Here is a 19,392-nt window from a genome sequence, read left to right on the forward strand (position 1 = left end):
AAATGGGATTGTCAGGGCGTACTCTATCACATTGGAGTAAAATTAAAACCAACCATGGCCAGCTCTTCATCTGAGACCCGTGGTCGAGGCGGCCAGGTTTCTGTCATGGAAATGAACGAGACCTGCCTGTTTAAAGCTAATTCCTCAAGAACCTTGATCTTTGTATTGCTCTGTTTGGAAATAAGACAATGCACATTTACGGGCTTATTGTCCTTCGATGGACTAGTGCTATCAAATCTATGCCTAAGCCTTCTAACCTTAAAAATCCTACTTTTGGACAATATTCATCTTTCGGTCTTGCTAGGGCAAAAAAAATTGGGAAAGGTAACCGTGACGAGTAAAGTTATTACACTTTTTGGCGAGTAATGGCCGTGTAATGAATTGCTCGTTTTGATCAAAATTATTGATACTATAGTCCGAACGACTAAAGCCCTTGAAGATGGTCGCTACAAAAATGCAAATAAAGGAAAAAATTGCCCAAGATGCCATCTGGCAAATATGTTTGACATTCAAGAATAATTTGAACCAAAAACTATTGTTTTTGTGAAAATAGTGCATTTTTATCATCTTGTATGTGGTATTCAGACCTAAGTTGTATGTACCTTTGCAATTACATTTTGATGCAATTGTAATTAATTACACTGATGGAGATTGTAATTGTAATTGCTTTCATTGACAGAGTGATTGTAATAGTAATTGATTAGGTTGAAACACTGAGCACTTGGAATTTTATACATCTGAAGGGATGTAATTGGGGTAATTCAATTACAACTTATAATTACATTTCCATCCGCCAAAAACAAAATTTGCACGCCTTTAAAAACCATTGGATTCATGCTTGATTTTGAGGTTTCTTCATCTAATATTGCTCATCTATGTATTCCTTTACTTGAACATTCCACCCTAGACTGCAATACTCATCCGACTTTGCCCTCATGGAGTAGAGTCCTATGGTATTGCCAAACATCTCTATCACTGACGTGTGTATCTTAAGTAGATAATACAAGCAGTGTTCATTAAATTGAAAACATTGTCATTGACACTTCTCATGCTAATTTATCTTCAAAGATAAATGTTCAAGGACAATTGATCAGGAAATTTAATGTGCAAACGCATTTTTTTTAATTTCAATATTAGAGGACATTTTAGCTTGGCCAGGCCTAATTAGTTGCCCAACCAAATTTCTTAAAAAGCTCAAAATGAAAGAACTCCGAATGTGGAGTATAGACAAGCCAAATCCTTTTATTCTAATGAGGCTTTATGCAAAAAGTAATTGAATTGTAATTCAACAACCGCATCTTGAATAAGCCCAGCCAATTTGGGCCCCAATTAGTTCACCATGATTTTGAAAAGTTGAGCAGGTTCAAAGATGTTTCACCAGGAACATCACAGGATTGAGAGAGCTCTCATATTGGGAGAGGCTAAAAAAGTTGGGACTGTACAGTGTTCTGAGAAAAAGTATCTGATATTGTACGTTTTCAAAAGCATTCATGAGCTTCGTCCCAACCCAGGATTTAGGGTCAATTCTAGTGACCGTAGAGGCTTAATGTGCGTTTTGAGAACACCTTCAAGCCCTCGAGAATCCAGGCTAGTTCCAACAATGAAGTCCAAATCTCTTCTTTCTCGGGCTCCTTCATTGTTTAATTTGCTTCCCTCTAATATTCGTAGGGCTTATGTAGGCGTTGATCCAGTAGCAAGATTTAAGTCAGACTTGGACAAATTTTTGACTAAAATTCCCGATTATTCTTATTTTCAAGGGCTAACCAAATATGCCAACTCTAATTCGTGGGTGGATCAAATATTGTATAAATATAAAGTTAAGCAAAATGAATACTTTTCTTCATCTTGAAGTGCTGGGAATTCCATTTTCATTAGCGGTGAGGAGGTCCACAAAAATTAAAAATAAATAATTTGAATTTAATCAACCACTGTTTGAAAGTAATTGTAATTCATTACATTGAAAAATGAAGTAGTTGTCACTGTAATTCATTACATCTGAAATGATTGCATTTTAATTGCAATCAATTATATTTTATAATGCAATTGACACAGGTACACAGGGCTCACGTAACAGTTATTTCAAACTTCGCAAAACCTCTCGATGGATCTGAAGAGGACGTTGTTTCGTACGAATTAGCGATTGGACGTCCAGAGGCCTATCAGGTTAGTTAAATTATTTTAAGTTTAAATCGAATAGCTTAGTTAAAGGTTTGCCCTTTCAGCCTAAAAATCATCTGGAGTTAGTTTAATGCTGTTGAGTTATGCAAATGTCTCTTTAAAATTTAACTATTTTTTTCAGCATTATCAGTTCCAAATCCTTTATTTTGGCAAAAATTAGTGTGCTTAGTTACCCATCCGGTTGCAATTAAATTAATGGACTGAACTGCAACAACTGAAATGGATCAGTTTTTTTTTCCAATTCAAGCCAAAGCCATCTCAAATCAAACGCCCGAACGATTGATTCAATCTTCAATTTCTGAGAAGCTTCAAATACAATTGCTCTAGAATAACCTTTTGTGGTAAATAAATTAGTATTTGAATTTTCAAGGACATTTCATAATCCGATTTGAAGACATCGATAAAAATTCTGTAACGGTTCCAATGTCCTTGAAAGTGACCAACAATCTTAAAGGGATCCAGTACTCCGACACGTTTGAAGAAGTCAAGAGGCTCATAGGCCTTTAAACGTTAAAATCAAAAAATCTTATTCAGACCTTCAGGTGGAATGTCAAGCGAAAGATTGTCAGTGTTCTTTTTCATTACTGTTTGGAATCGTTCCAACATCATTTGTGCCATATGAAAGTCATGTAAGAGCGTCCAACCTTAAAAATAAAGACATTCCTCGTCGAAATAAAAAAAAAAATCGAATCAAAGACAATAATCATTGGGCAATCAAGCTCATGCTACTACCTGTCTGGATGCCTCATCTTATATGCATGCATGGCTGTTCACATGGTCAGACCACGCCCACGCCTCTTTCTAATAAAATTGGGCCTAAGATTTGCCCTCAAAGGGGTCAGCTGTCAACGATGGCTATTGTGTCCATGATCAATGCTCCCAACGAGTGTCCACGTCAAGGTGAGGACTCAGTATGAAGTCTGGGCCTTGACCAAGCAAGCCACTCAGGTTCTACTGAATTACTGTACATAATCAGGATGAGCTGTTCGGCATTCATGTGGGTGGAGCAAAGTCAGCATAAGGTGTAAAATCAAGAGAGGCCTAGAACTCCTATAGAGATCTTTATCATAACATATCTCTGTCGTATTGACAGAATTGGTTCAACCCAGATTTGGTCTTAGTGCCATGTGGGCCATTCAGATCTCGGCCGAACTTTGGCCCAGATCTCCACAGGTTCATTTTTTGAACCTCTCCCGATTGCCAAAAACCTGCATGAATAGACGGAGATAAACTTGAGCAATGCCTACTGAATGGATTAAATGTTACATATAAATCCGAGGAAAGTGCTTTTAACATGGAATTTAAATTTGTGAGTGAAGTGTCAAAATTTGAAAGGCTTCAAATTTCTCAGAGCTTAAAAAGCTGAGTTCATATGGTTATTGCTTACCACAAATTTAAATTTTTGGCTTGCCCAAAGTTTGAGTAATGGACCCAAGAAAAATGTTTTCTCGGCCTAAAAATCCGGGCCCAAATTAGAAAATACCAATTCAACATGTTTCAGTTGCTCTAATAAAGAAGCATTGCTAGAAAAAAATACCCACATTTTTGACATTGACTAAAGTAAAAAATTATTTGTTTCTCAACAAAGTCAACATAAGCATTTATATCAATGTAATGGGAATCATGAAAACGGATAATAGTGGAATGAAATTGAAAAAGCAACAATTTTCAACATATATTCATTCATTTCGCATTTTGAATTTAGGGGGTCACGGCCTTGAAAAAAGGGCATTGTCAGATTGGCTGCCTTCTTTTTAACTATTGGAGAGCTGAAAATATATTTAGCAGAACAGTTCATGGTGCTTGAAAAAACTTAATTCTGTCCAAAATGCACTAATGATGAAAGCTCTTATTCATGAAAACATTTTTTAGGCAATAAACAACATTTGTTGCCATAAGATGTTATCCTAATGTGCAGGTTAAACAGCAAATTGTTTCTTCCATAATAACAAGCACCAAGGGACATATCTCCAAGTCGTCCATAACCGATGTACGACTGCAATTCATTGGACCTAAACCTACAAAACAACATAAATAGCAATGAAGACATTTCAATTAATTTAAACGTTTGTACTATAATCTATTTTTTCATATATATATTTGTGTCATTGATTAGACACAAGAATCTTGATTAAATATGACTAAAAATGCCAATCAACTTTTTTCTTTCTACAAAATGCACGCTAAATACCTGATATTCATACTTTTTAAATGCATACAAAATGGAAACAAAAATCTTATGTCATGAAAAACAAAAACTTGCTACAAATTGTAAAATACTGGGTAGCAAAACTAAAAAAAACCGGATGTTACTAGTAATTATATTTTAGCTTTCTAAAAACATTGTAGCCTTTAAATCAACAATGGATTTATCAATATTCGAAGCAAAAGATATGTCATCACAAAAGTATATGTTACTTCAAGAGACTTAAAAGCTATTATATGTTAGTTTGATTTCACCAGAATTTTTTTGCAGCTGTGCATCCCAACTCATCCCAAAACATCCAAAGACATTTTGTATGATGTCAAGTTACATTTTCAACAATACTGATCGCCCTTTTTTTGAAACTCGGAATGAAGTTAAAATTGTCAGGGCAATTTTTTACCACTCCAAGATGATACTTGGCTCTTTGCAAGTTCAAAGTGCCACCTAACTTGATCAAAAAGTAGCAAACTGTATATTGGCTTGCTTCTGTGTTATTTCTTGTGTTCACACTTTGTCTCAAAAGTACCTAGTTAATGAATTATGACCGTTTCATGCTTCAACAATAACAGAAGACTCAGAGACAATGTCAATTATCTTTAACCCCAACTACTTCATGAAAAGGAGCTGAAAATGCAATCATCATTTTTCTCGCTTTGGGATTGGCAAAAATTATTATGCTTAAAAAAGGCCAAAATATTTGAGCAATATTGTCTCACAAAATGAATTGTTAGTGAATCTTTGCGCAGTCATCACAAATCAGCCTTTTCAATGTTAATATGTTCCCATCTTTTTAGTTATTTATTTTCGGGCTTGATTAACACTACATGGCAAAGCTATCCCAAAGAGTATTTCCACTACAATGTAACAATGTCTGACCTCTCGTAAGAGCTTGAATTTGTTAAAGGCATTCTTCCAACACAATGATATTGCATAGTGTAAAGAATATTGGCGAACCGAGAGTGAGATAGGTTTTGGTGATTTCTTTGCTTTCCAATATCTGGCCACTATTTGTGGCCAGGTTGGCACAGATTATTGGGGCATTCTTAAAGGTGCAGATTTACGGCGAACATAAAAAGTCCTCTAGGCCTTTGATTATTCCAAAAAATAATTGGTAAAATAGCACATAATGCTACATTAAGACTGTTAAAATGGCATAAAAATGAAAAGGTTCATGCGAATTAAAAACTGTTGTTTGGAAGCGTGATTGATTCCTCATCAATTATTGTCACATTCACATGAAAGGAAATCTTTGCTCAAGACTCTCTCCAAGACAAGGGCCTAGATTTATCCACAAAGCTTACAAAACCTTGAACATAAACCATCCAATAACGTGAGTACACTTATCATATACGTTATTCATATCTACAAATATTGACAACAAAGTGAGATTGATCATCATGTGCAAAACCAAGAAATTTTCCTTCAATCAACTGTACTAGGAGGAACATTAATTACATCTTTCCATTTGTAGCGGGGGTTTGGGATCCGAGGGGTTGGCAACCATTGCAACTGATGTTCGTCCCAACCGTCCAAAAGGTCCATCCATCCATTGAATTTGAATTGAGCCACGGGCTCATGAAGGTATTGGTACAAAGTGGTCATTCACAGACACCGACGGCTATATCCATCAGGTTAGTCAGCGCATTTCGGCAAATGACCTCTTGTAGGCGTTCCAGAGGCATTCTCAAGTCAACAGTGATTGTGCTATTGAGAAAAACTGTTTTATGGCCATTCCCAATTTTACAACTCTTGACGTACATAAATCCAACCCACCCAAGTCTCCTCGTTGTTGGCTCATTTATAGGGCTCTTTCCGACCTTATGGAGGCAATAGTAATGAACGAAACAGTTTCCAAGGACAGGTAGTATGTCAGCCATGAAATAACCCGGACAGGAACTTGTCTGAAATCGCCTCCGGACGGTTTTCAGTTTCGTTTGAGCGCTAAAAAGGCATTAGCATATATGAGAACGAACACGGTCAAGGTTGCTCTTGTCGTAGGACAATTGCCCTAGATCTGGTCGGAAGTGTGCGATGATTGGAGATCGTTATCATTGGTTCAGCCATCTGCTAGCAGAACTCCTACCGGTTTTGATCCCTTTTCAGTGTTTCAGCAACTGAAGAATGGACGGACTTCACTCTCCACTTGCTGTGTTACTCTTTTTTGTTTTGTTTCTGGGGTCCCTTAAAGCGGATGAAACATGTCCAATCAAGCAACTTCTAGTTCTCACTTTTCCTTAAAGTCTCCCTTCTCTCTCCCCCTAATATCTCATTATTCCACCTCAGTTCAAGTATTTGCAATTCATGCCTCTTTTTATGCCGTCACAGACATCGAATGTGCCCGAACCTTTGGAGAATGGATTGGATTGCCTTGGGTACCAGTATGTCTGTGCTTCACCGCAGGTATCTTGGACTTCATTTGCATTCATCCATTGTTCATTTATCGTTGCCGATGACCCACTGCCAAACGGACAAGGCATAGAACGAATCAGCCCATGAAGAAAAAGTCACCGACGTACAAAGAAGCATTTAGGAGTGCGAAAGAAATGTAAACGTTTATTAATGCATTTGAGTCATTGGATTTTATATTTTAGCACAATGGATGGCCATGGTTAGGCGTCTGAGTTGCTCAACCGAACTCGTGGGTTGCAATGAGAGAAAACCCAAAAGGTGGCATTGAATTTCGTCTTCGTCCCTCGGAGAGTCTCTGTCTGTTGGTTGTTGATAGATCGAAAAGCCAGAAGTAATTGAAATCAGCTGGACACAATGTGGTAATTGGCACCCACCGAGGAGGAGGGATCCGAAGAAACTGCCGTGTGTTAATGACCGAAGAGGCACCCAAAACACCTCTCGACGATTTCTTGTTCCTTCTCTCGCTCTCCCTCATTGAGGCCAACTGTTCTGCTCATTGGGAAGAATGTGCTTTTTGCCACCCTCTTGCCGAAACAATACCTTGTGGTTACAATTTGATTTATTGGACTTTGAAGACTTGTTCCTCGGGAGGGTCGGACAAAAAAGAATCAAGCGCTCATCTTGCGTTAAGTTGAAATTTCTCTTTGGACAGTCCAGCTCTCCATCCTCTCTCTGACGAAGAAAAGAAGCCGCCAGCGCATTTTACTCCTATACTGTAGGCGGATTCCTCATTATGATGGTTTATGGCTCTTGGCCAACCATCACAGCTTATGACTGATTTGACTGGCCTATTGAACTCGCAAGAGAGGTTTGCGTTTGTAGGGTGACATGTAAATTGAACACGTGTTGCCTCGGAATCTGGTATTTATGGGCTTTCTCTTCAGTCTGTAGGAGGAGCGAGGGGAGAGTGGTCGTGGAAGACATTATCCCTGGAAATGAGTCAAATCCATGAGTCAGAGGTTCACATGTCACATGTCTTAAACCTTAACCTTGGAACAATGTTAACAAATAGATGAATGGAGGATAAGAGGTGATGTAGGTTAAATAGTAAATAGTAGAGAGAGTATTCAACTAGCGTCTCAATGAAAGGACTAGCCAATGCGCACTTTCATTCATCATGATGAAAAGCACGGGCTACATGTACATAATGCACTTTTACTTCAAAGAAACTCGGATTCGTAGTTTCTAGAAACATTTCTGCCAGCGGACAAACCACAAATTATCATAATGGCAATTCCAAAATAAGAATGACGTCTTATTATCATAATGGTTTCTACGTCTTGCTAATGGCGACATATTATAAATTCCGGCTCAGGTTTACCCTTCCAGGTATCCAGTCTTCCCTGGACGGGTATTGAACCCTCAACCTAGGGAAACGAAAATTCATACCTGTAATGACCCCTTTCCTCGCCTAATTCAATGTATGGGAGGGCCTTGGATCTGGTGGCCTGTCTTCTCTTGATCAAGATTTCCAATCTCTTCATATTTGCAATGAATCTCCTTCCTCAGATTGCTAACCAGTACATACTGAATACGATAGGAAAACTCGGTTTGGAAAACCTCCCTAAAATTAGTAACAGACCTTTGAATTTGCCTTCAAGGAGTTGCCTTATTTTCTCGCATTATCCATTGTGGTCAGCCAAGTTTCAACAACTGCATACACAAAAAGAAAGCTTTGCTCCTCAAGCTAAATAAGACGATAACTTGGCGCAAAATGATGGCCATTCAACTGTCGATCCAATTGCAAGACAAAAGATCCGTCGGTTCTTTGACTCCGAAAACAAGAGTGAGAAAGCTCAAGGCAACCCATTTGTCAGAGACAATTGAACCGTGGCATGCCTTAGATTCCTATTTGATTTTCTCGATCAAAGTTGAGCTATTTGAAATTTTTCCGGAATTAATAGAATCTTTTCTCTAATTGATCTGCCCCGTCAAGTAGCTTCATCGTTTCTTCGGTAACATCGGGTGTGGTTGTACGCATTAGTACATAGGTGGGTAGGTAGGTAGGTAGGAAGGTAGGTCATTTCAGTTAGGATAAGAGAAAGGAATTTCTTTTCTTTCCCTTCGATCCCATTGTTTGCCCAAGCATTGTGATTGAAAAACTGAATTGGATTTCTTTTTCTACCACAAATATCACCCCCTAAAGGAGGAAACATTCGTTTTTTATACAGTAGAAAAGAGACAGAGAGAGACTTTCAAATGAATGCAATGGCTTTATTAACAACAATGAGACTTTGGCATTATGTTCGATTTGAGAGTCGATAATTTGACTCCAGTGGAACCTCACGCAATCTCTGGAGGCACATAAAAAAACCCTATGCCCTTAAATCAGAAATAGCCTGGGGGACATACGAGTCCAAGTCCAGTTTAATCCAATGGTCAGAATCCTGTTTTATCATTCTCCAGCACTTCATCACAACCTCTACGGAAGTTGGTAAAAGCAAGAGCGGCTCCATCAATTTGACCACCCAATCGGAGTGATTTGCGATTGACGATTGGAATAGTCCCATCCATCATTGGGCAATGGCGGGATTTCTCCCCAAGCCCACGTGGTCTTCTCTTGGGAAGGATTCCGAATTGGCATTTAATTTCAAGACCTCGCTGCATGTCCAAATTCCAATTGTCTCTCAGGCGAGCAGTTCATCCGAACTTGGTTTCCATTGGAAGCTGAAGACTCGAACGAAAATGCCTGAGGCCCTTTTTCCATTCTCTTTCTATACTACATACGTATAATACGTCCGTCCGTCCGTCCGTTTACTTGAAGAGCCTGATGCACAAGTTCCAATGTAGAATCGCCAGCAGCTACTCCATGGGTTCTCGAATGAATTCGGATCTGGTCGGCCACTTGCTACAGGCCATTCACAAAATTCAGACTCACTTTCAAAGACTTGAATTCAAACCGTGTGGGGAGCACAGGCCACACTACAATCAAGTTCGAGGCGAGCAAGCCAGCCAGCCAACTTGAACAACCTCCACCCAGAGGCCAATGAAGGAATGAAGTGGGAGCAGGAAGCAAAGCAAGTTTAGCTAGGACAAGAACAACCTGACTGACTAAGTGACTAACTAGCTGACTGACTGACTGACTGACTGACTCACTGACTGACCAAAGGAACGGACAAGTGGATGGAGGAGAAAACGGCTCGGTCGATGGCTTGCTCTCCTCCTCATCCAAATGTGGTGAAGACACTCGGTCAAATGGTTTAGCGTCCGTTGGCTTGCTAACTTGCTTATGGTCACGCGAAACTTGCACATTTTAATCGGGGAGCCTAGGACCCTCGTGTCTTGCTGATGATCATGAGGCATGAGGGGAAAGATTTGGAGACATTGGACTGGTTTCGTCTCGTATTTGGGGTTCCAAGACATTTCCACTTGTCAACGATTATCCCGGTTTGTCACAACGTCAATGATGCTCTGCATAGATAAGATTGGCCTATCCGATCGCATCCATGACCCGTGAATCATTAGCAAGCGGCGCACCAGACCTCGTTGTTCCGGGGTTATTGGCTCCCTTTCTCATTGTAACCGGGCAATTACGCTAATGGCAAACCCTTCCAGACGGACATTGTGCATCCTGGTCAGACAACCGGAGGGAGACTCCAACGAAAGTATCAAAAACACATGTGGAATCCAGAGCCACATTCCCAGTTTGCAATTGGGTTTGGAATGTACGAACATCCATCCCAGCGTTCCGATTTGATGCCCCATCATCAAAATAGATCGATGATATGGATATGGTCTTGAAGCAAAAGTTGGGATCTTGATTAAGAACCAATCAGCTTGTCATGATTTGAAGCTATTGAGTCTCTCTTTTTCCCTAACTTGTGTTAATTGGTTACGAACTTGAAATTCACGCGACAATCTGGCCGCACTCGGGCAAGAATGTATTCAGGCGGGTTTGGAGTGAATACGCCAAATACTTGATTTTTTGCGCTCATAAGCGACGAGTACACGCAGGGATGGTGATCATGACTATCCGTACGTACTTGTTGCTGGCCATGCTGACAAGAAAGAACCTGTGAGTTTTTTCCCAGCTCGCAGACGAACCCCTTGAAGGAAGCCTTCTCCGACAAGACTTGAAACATGCATACAGTAGAAGTTGGTGCTGCCGCTGAAGGAGCCGTTCAAGCACCTTTCGATTTCAACGTCACTCATGAGAACAAGATAGAGACCCCCAAGCGGACTATCCAACTTCCCCAAGCAAGCCAGGCAACCATCGACCATCAACCATCCAACGCTGGCGCGAGAAATTCTTGGCTGGAAGCATCCCAAAAAAACTGGTAGTACCGCTGGAACTCCTTGAACCATGCTGCATATTTGAGTGCGTGTGTGTACGTGTACCAAGTATGGCATATGTGTCCATCCTCGCGCACTAGGTCCGTTTGGAGGGGGATGTGGGCGCGGAAGGAACCGGGGAGGCCCTTAGCTGGATAACGCAGCACCAAGTACCTAGAACATACGTACCTAGCCGTCGTCTTATCTTGTCCGCTGTGCAAATGGGTTTGTTCGTACCACCATTCTTGGGATCCGGCCCAAGCATGATGTGTGTAGCTGGCCCCCTGTGGATAGCGTAAGGGATAGGGAGCCTCGAGGAGATGCGGGCAGGCCTGATTCGCCAACCACTTGGGCATACTCTGAAAGATTACTCCAAGCAAGTCGTCGCTGTCGCTAGTATTAGTGATAATACCGCAACTGTTGAGACTGGTCTTGATCGCGGAGAGGCACTGAAAGACGAACGAGGCGAACGAGAGGAAGGCGAGAGGATTTGAGAATTATATGTGTGTCAAGCCGTCTGAGAAGTAAGAGTGGTTTGGAAAATCTCTCTCCCTCTCTTTCTCTCTCACTCACTCCCCAACTCCCGCACTCTGTCGCTCACTAAACTGGCAAAGTCTGAGCAAGACGAAGACGGAGGAATAACCTGGGAAAAGTCGGATTTATCAGGCAAGGGAACAACAACCCGGGAAAAGGAAGAAAACGAAGGCGGAGACAATTTCTCCACAGTTGGTGTTGTTGGGATACATATCCAGCACTTCGTCACTTTTTTTCTGTTTGCTCCGGCTGGTGTCGTGGAAAAGATCATCTGGAATATCTGGCGAGTCCACGAACAATCTCTGAGTGAGGATCACAATGACATCCTCACTAGGATGATCTGGTGAGACTGTTCCACCTCCAAAGACAGAGTGACTGACGCAAGCTGTAAAGCCAAGAAACCTCCCCCAGTGAAGTGTTGATCTACCCATTTCTAGTCAAAGAAAACCAACCCCAGAAACGTCAACGTCCCCGAATCCCGTGGAACACACTGGATTCCTCAAATCAACCGTGATTGTGTGGTTCCAAACTTTCCTCCTTCATTATCACAATGAAGCATTTCCAGGATACCCTGCGCCTTTTGGCCTGCATATGCATCATTTCCCAAGGTAAGCCAGACTTCTATCCATGTTATTCTATGGACACATGGACGAAATTTCTCAAACGAAGAGTTTGGTCCATTCTAATCAAAGAAAACACTACCAAATGTCACATGCGTGTGTTTCCACACACGAGACACCAATCCAAGGATCGGATTGTCTGTCCGGTTGAGGGTGATGCAATCTTGAATGGAAGTCACTGGACCATCATATTTCATTGACTCTTCAGCTAGCCAAGAAAGATCTGCACTCTCATTGATCTCGCTCCATAAGGTTCTCGATATCGATTCCAATATATGTGTCAGATCGAGTACCAAATCTGGCCAGCTCGATGAGGAGGCATGAATAAGTAATGAGCTGAAATCCGATTCCTTAATCAAGTCGCCCAACTTTCCACTCAATCCAAGGTCCAAAGGAACGAGTTGACATGAAAAGAAGGAGATTGGAGACTTTGGGGTGAAATCTTTGGAACGTGAACACCTTTATCCAAACTCTTCTCGCAGAAATTGTTGGAATCGTTGAAATCACCAACAATCCAAAGTACATGTGACCTGATTTGTATCCCCTCCCCCTCGGTTTTCTCAACGCATTAGAGCCATTATTCATGACCAGGTTGGCCAAGAAATTGTTGGAAATTGAGTGTGTGGTCTGCCAAATGGACCTATCATCACCAAGCATGACAATCCAGAAACTTTAATCTATCTGGACACACACCTGTGCCTGTTTTTCATTGCTTGGGTGGATGTCCCTCGATTCTTCAGTTGGATGGAAATTAGACTAAGTCAGAGCTCGAGATGATCTCTTGGCTTCCTCTCTCAGCACCAAAGAGTGCCAAAGGATTCTCTTCAACAATCTGGCGTTGATGCGTAGCCATTTTCGACTCCTGGTAGGAGAGAAGCGAGAGAAATCCTGATGATCTCGGACCCAATCTCCTGACCCAAAACATTTTGAAACAAGATGACGCGACTCAAAAGTCCGAGGCAAAACTTGTTGAGATCCCGGAGATCGTCTAATAAAGAGATTTCGTTCGGAATGGTTCGGAATGAAACGGCGAAAAAGAACGAGTCAAATCAGGAGAAATCTAAAATATATGCCTTCAAAAGGCGGTTCGAGGAAATTATGACGATAATGCGTTGTGCGGTTCGAGTGTCTTCTCGAAGCCTGAAGATATTTGAAAGGCCAAGGGCGTTTTTAAGGTCATTCCGAGAACCAGAGACACTAACGAAGAGCGACAAGCAGTTTCTCGAGCAAGCATGGATGAAGACGCTATTTCAAAGGAGTCTTCCAAGATTTGAAAGGAAGCCGGAAATAGAGCTTAATATTTCTTCACAAGGTCTTTGTATAGTGCAGATGGAAATGTCCCGGTAATGGCGTCCCCTCTGGGCTGAAAACCCCCTTTGGCCTCGAAAACTCGAAAAGCCAAAAGTGAGCCCCGAGATGTCAATGGGAGTTGTGTCATTTTCCGCTCAAGTTTTCCGAAATTTGAGCAACCCCGTCTTGACAAGTTAATTCCTTCCACTTGGCTGGCTCCGCTTGTTTTCACCGTCCCAAGGTTTGATGTTGTACGCATACAGCATATAATATTCATGGGAGCGCATTGATTGGCCTTAACCAAGGGAAGTCATAACTATTAGCGCCTGATGGCCTTTACTTGAACTTTGAGTGCAATTGTTCTGACTCCAACAACAGCTCCTTCTCGGAATTTGGTCATATTCTGGATCAATTGTTAGCTTTGTTCGTGCGTTACCGATTCTAATTGGAGTTATTTCCTGGGCCCGGGCAAAAAGATAGTTTGTACAGAAAAGCTCCGGCGGCTACGTTTGAAGAGAAAAGTGTTCTTTGGCTTAGTGGAATTGAAAACCGTCGGTAATACTCCAATATACCGAGTGCATGTCTTCTGTAATTGATGCTTTGAGACCAGGATTGATTTATGTGGGTCACGGATAGAGTTGAGAGTTGTTGTATCCACGATACCTACACCGGATACAAAGGCAACTATCCACGAGGTCTAGGGAAAGGTTGCACATTTGTTCCGAAGCTTGGAATGCAGTCCAAACTTCATTGTATGTCCTGCAATTGAAATCGACTATCGACGAGCTATGGGCTAATAGATTGATCGGAGCTTCCATTGTTCAGCATTCCCACCAATTGTTTGGTCCATTTCGGAATGAAATGGGAATTTTTGAACTCTTCATCTCCATTAACGAAGTAAACGATGAGATGCCTAAAGAAAAAAATGTCCTCTCCAACTTGGCGTTCAGTATTACAACACTCCTTTGTGATGAACGTAATCCCATTGGCAATGGAAATCCGCCCAGGATGAACATGTGACTTTGATGAAGATCTTTTGTCAGCTTTGGGCTTCAACTCATCACGAGCTGATTGCAACGGACAAAAGTGACAATGTTGTTCCGGCGCCCAAATTGTGACCTTGTCCTGTCGAAGCTTCTTGCAACTTGTGAGCATTGTTCAACGAAAACTAAGGTTTCTTTTTTCGTCTTCTCCGTTTGAGATAGTCATCCGAGCGATTGCCTGATATCGAAAAATCACGAGCCTCAACGAAATCGGAGCACTCATCAGAATGTGAGAGCCAAGTAGGCCCATTTTCCTGACTGAGATTCAGAGTACAAACCAGGGTGACCGAATTGGTCATTGGCCCATGCGGCAAAATACTCCATCATTGGCTCATTTCATTGGGGGCCAGGACTTCTGATGGGTTCAAGACTATCTAAAGTCGTGTCATTGGACAAGGGTAACACGATTAGGCATCTTGAGGCTACTGAAAGACCAGCAGGGTGGCAAAGGGAGGATGGGGGAACCCCATGTCTTCTTGACTTGATTAGATGAGAAGAAGAGGGAAGTTTGGCATGTCAAATATACGTCCAGACAAGCGTGAATTGCTCATGAACCTCATGGCGGGACTCAATCGTGTTCGTCTTCGCTCCATTAAGACTAGGGCCAGGATTGAGACTTGTTGTGCTTGACGACCAAGGTCAACACGGTCCATCCATTCCAGCATTCATCTCCCCCTTCACTGAAGCGGTTATTTCATGGTGGGACTTCCAATGCTCGAACAAGGATCGGCCATTGGTCAACCTAACTGACCACCACTTCGATCGAGCCAGGGCTAGGAACTAGAAGGCAGACCACTTTTTAAGGCAGGAAATCTTCATGTGTATGAGAGCTGACTCGACTGGATTTCCTTGGGGATAACCATCGAGTACTTATCCCCACATTCTTGGCTCCTCTCTAACCATGATAAGCGCACAATACAAAGAGGGTAGGGAATGAAAGAAAACCGAATCATCATGATGATCGTTGAGATGGATGAGACTCCATCCACAGCGATCTTTGGGCGATGTTGGTTTGTTACCACAATCGACGTGTCGGAGATGCAATCGATCGTTTTCCATCTTTTTACCCCAAATAGAATAAGTCAATGAGATACGTAGGTCAGAGGTTCCCCCTGAATGATCGCGCGAGATGTCAACACTAAAATTCTAAGGGCATCATAATCACGAGATGACTTTGACCTTACGTACCCTGCGCTGGCATCCATGTCCATGGACGGCTCTCTCATGCTGCACACCTCAGGGATAACAAACGACGAAAAAATAGAACCATTTCTGATTCAAGCCAAGGCAGCCAATTACGTGTGACCTAATCTGTCCTTGAACACCTTTGGATGGATTCAAAATCAGGTCTTCATATTTATGAGCCTCGCCAACGGGTGATCACACAGCTTGGAATTCGAAGTTCTGCCACTCTTTCTTATTAATGGGACCCTTGGATGGTCGCCCAATCAAGACATGCGTGATCCTTTGTATTCTCCTAGATTGACACCCCGATCCCGATCGAATAGAACCCCAGAACCTTGAAGTGGTCCCATTAATTCGCACCTTCGGGAATCCTCGTGATATTGCAAAGGAAAATGAGCGTGGGTCGTGAGCATGTAAAGATGCATCTCTCGTCTTCACTTAATGCGAGGACAATTTTCAACTCTGCGACCACGTCAATCGCCAAAGAGGATCATCAGTAGAGAGCGGAGTAATAATTTGCTGTTTTTTGAGAGCTAAATATTGAATACTTTTTCAAATCTAAATTCAGGCTAAATATTTGCTTTTTCTCCGGGCCACTACTGTGAAAATGCAGACAAATGAAAGAAATTAAATAAATATTGTCAAAAATTGTAGGTATGACATCAAAGAAAGAATCACTCGATAAGTAGGTAAATTTCAAAAAAGTATCATTGTCACACAATGATTATGTGCCTCGTTTGTAACCTACCGCCTTTTACTTTCTGACTTTTTGAAATAGAAGCAAAATATTGTAAGAAGTGTGGAGGGTAAAAATCAATGCCGGAATTATGGTCAGCTTACATTTCCTCTGTGCTACACGTAACCAACTTCAATGCTCATATTATTAAGGACAAAACATCTGAAAAAAAGGACATCTTGAAGTTACAAAATAATGAAATAAGTTTAAGGGAACATGTTCTACAGTTTACTCACAGAGAGAGAAACAAGTGCTAAACAAATATTAGTCCGCTCTCTAATCACCTAGGAAGGGTTCGGTGAGAGCTTACCTCACATTTCTAAAGTTTTGGCACTACAATAAATCGCTCACCTTCATTTTCATGTCCCGTTTAAAGCAGATAGGTGCATTCGGAGTCGGACTAGGAAGGTCAATCATCGAGGGGGGGAAGGAGGACTTTTTTCAGAGCTTCGAAGGTATAAGAACCAGTTTGACGTGTGAGAAGAGTAACTATTAGTCTCTCTACATGACCTCATCGACGATGTGTGTGCTGATATGGTCCACGTATCACTGACGAAGGTCACCTTGGTCATTACCGGATTTCCGAAGAGCTAGTACCAATTTTCGTGTGTTATAACCAGGAATGTGGGGTTCTGCTCATCCATCATTCGTCCATGGGATTTGAGTTTGCTTAAGCAATTCTCTCGTATCAGTTAGAACTGAGAGAGTGTCTGATACGCTTGTCCGGGAAATTTATCACAAGCGATTGGTGGACAAACTAATCGTTTTGATGAGGTGGCTTTCAGGACATCCGTGAAGGTCGTCATCCGTGAATGCTTTTTAAGTCAATATAGACTCAAATATCCCGTCTTGAAAGTCGGAGGGCAAACTAGTTTTTCCTCCCCGGTCCCCTTGACTCCTCTTGCTCAATCTTGGGATTTGGACGGATGGATGGACTTCCTTGACTGATATCTCAGGCCTTTGAACCATGGCAGACGACGGAGAATGATGCATTCATCCATCGCATCCATTCATCTCTGCGGGTCGTTCCGTGAACACTTCTCGCTTTGAAGTTGAATCGGTGATGATCATTGGGTTCTTGGGAATTGCATGTTTGTCATCCTTGTCCAAACCAACGTAGACGAATATTAAACCCGGACCTCATGCCACGCGAGGCCTTGGAGAAAAGCAAACGATTCCTTAAACAATTGATATGGTTCTAATGAACCCTCTCAAGAATCGCATAAACACAATGGCCAGTCGGGTATTGTATGCTTCGACCTCGAAAACTCGAATACTCATTCAATACAGTTGTTTAGAATGTTTGATTGAGGCTGAGTGAGCTATTTAAAATTCCAAACACCACGATGGGAAGAACAAAATTCCTTCCATAATTTGGAGACACTGACTGCCGATTTGGAAGACAATGCAGGGAGTTAATAGGAATTGGCCGGAAATCATTTGCAAGGAAGACAATCAACCCTCCCTCCCAATGATCAGGTTCTCATATCCTGACTTTGTTTGATTGAGCTTTGGAAGCGCTTTAAATCCATAATCACCATCTCAGGAGCAGGATGACGCTCATTTGGCTTGGAATTTCGGCATGGCACATCAGAGCTCGATAAGTACTTGAATCAGATTCATTGTGTTCAGATAATAGCGGGAATCACATCATTCCTTTGATCTTTGCCTCCATCAAATGAGGAAGATCATGTTTGCGTTGGTTGTTGTGAGCTGCTAGAGGGTTGGGTTGATTGTATGCATTAAATGTCTTGATGTCCGTGATGCGAACGGATTTGTGGCTTCATTGCTGTCAAGATCAGGGTTTGATGAAGTACGGCCAGTATCATCCATTCCGAGCATCCTGCTCAAATGTTATACAACATCCTTTAGTCAAGCAATTCCACTTGTCCTATCATGATATGCAAATAAACTTGATCATGACGCAAAAAAGGACCCAGGGCGAGCGGGTTGGCTGATGATGTTTTTCTTTGTCGACTTGAATTATTGCATCATGGATAGATCAGTGGGAGGACACCAAACGAAGCCCGGATAACTTGTTTAAATCCATTTTTAGACCTGAACAGATTTCGAAACATCCTTAAAAGGGATCGATCTTTCTCCGAGATAGATGTACAGACAAATTATGATATTCCATTGGCATCTTCCCACGCTACCAAACCATTTTAAAGGGCCTTTTCCCCCGTCTCATGCCTCCATCGGCCACTCGATCATGCAAGATTGGGGAAAATGAATTACTCCGCATTTGGAGGTTGGAGGCACGTGGACCCTGAAGAATCAAGGTCATTATTCATCATTCATTTCCACTACTGTCCCTTGAAAACCGGAATTCTCCCCTCATTTATCGGGCTTGGATGAAACAAATTCCATGCGGAGAATAAACGGATTAGGACTCTCTGAGTGAGGAAGAAAGTTTTTTTGGAGAATGGGCCTTTGACAACAGAGCTACTAAGTGAAGGCCATGAAGGAGATGGTTGAGAAAGGTCTTTTTTTCTCGAGATCTCACGAAGGGGTTTGTTTGTCCAAGAACCGCGTTGAGTGGTTTACTCAAGCTTCCGTTATCTCTTGAGAGAGTCTTTCCAGCGGGTCCTTAATTAACAGATACTTGAAGATAAAAGAGGCGTTGGCTGCCTTCAAGCCTAATGGACTCATATATTACATGTTGAACTACCAGCTGTGAGGGCCTTGTCATGACCGAGAAACTGTACCAGTCTCAGAATAGAGTAAAAGGGCATTCATTATATTGCTTGTGCATAACCATTTAACTTCATTAGTCGGGGAAAGCTTTGACTCATATTCTTCGTTTCTCTCTTTTCAGGTAAGCTCGATTGGCACAAAAGACCCAAAGTCGCCTATGCCTATCAAAGGAGGAAAAAAAAAGCATCAGATGAGTCATTCAATTATTCATTCAGGAGCATC

At 41.7% G+C, this 19,392-nt stretch overlaps 2 long non-coding RNA genes across 4 annotated transcripts in view; one reads left to right on the forward strand and one right to left on the reverse strand.

The window, feature by feature from the left end:
* Positions 1-6,924, forward strand: part of LOC131879306 (uncharacterized) — an 8,437-nt gene extending 1,513 nt beyond the window's left edge. Inside the window, exons 2-3 of the long non-coding RNA XR_009373133.1 lie at positions 5,856-6,015; positions 6,710-6,924. This is a non-coding gene — a long non-coding RNA (uncharacterized LOC131879306). The remainder of the gene's footprint in view (positions 1-5,855; positions 6,016-6,709) is intronic.
* The window catches only part of LOC131879295 (uncharacterized), a 28,806-nt gene continuing 16,334 nt past the window's right edge, over positions 6,921-19,392 (reverse strand). For all 3 annotated transcript variants that reach the window (XR_009373131.1, XR_009373132.1, XR_009373130.1), the window contains 2 exons: positions 16,825-19,331; positions 6,921-7,722 (listed from right to left, as the gene is read on the reverse strand). This is a non-coding gene — a long non-coding RNA (uncharacterized LOC131879295). The remainder of the gene's footprint in view (positions 7,723-16,824; positions 19,332-19,392) is intronic.

This window comes from Tigriopus californicus, chromosome 1, assembly GCF_007210705.1.
Source record: "Tigriopus californicus strain San Diego chromosome 1, Tcal_SD_v2.1, whole genome shotgun sequence".
In the NCBI taxonomy this organism is placed as follows: Eukaryota; Metazoa; Arthropoda; class Copepoda; order Harpacticoida; family Harpacticidae; genus Tigriopus; species Tigriopus californicus.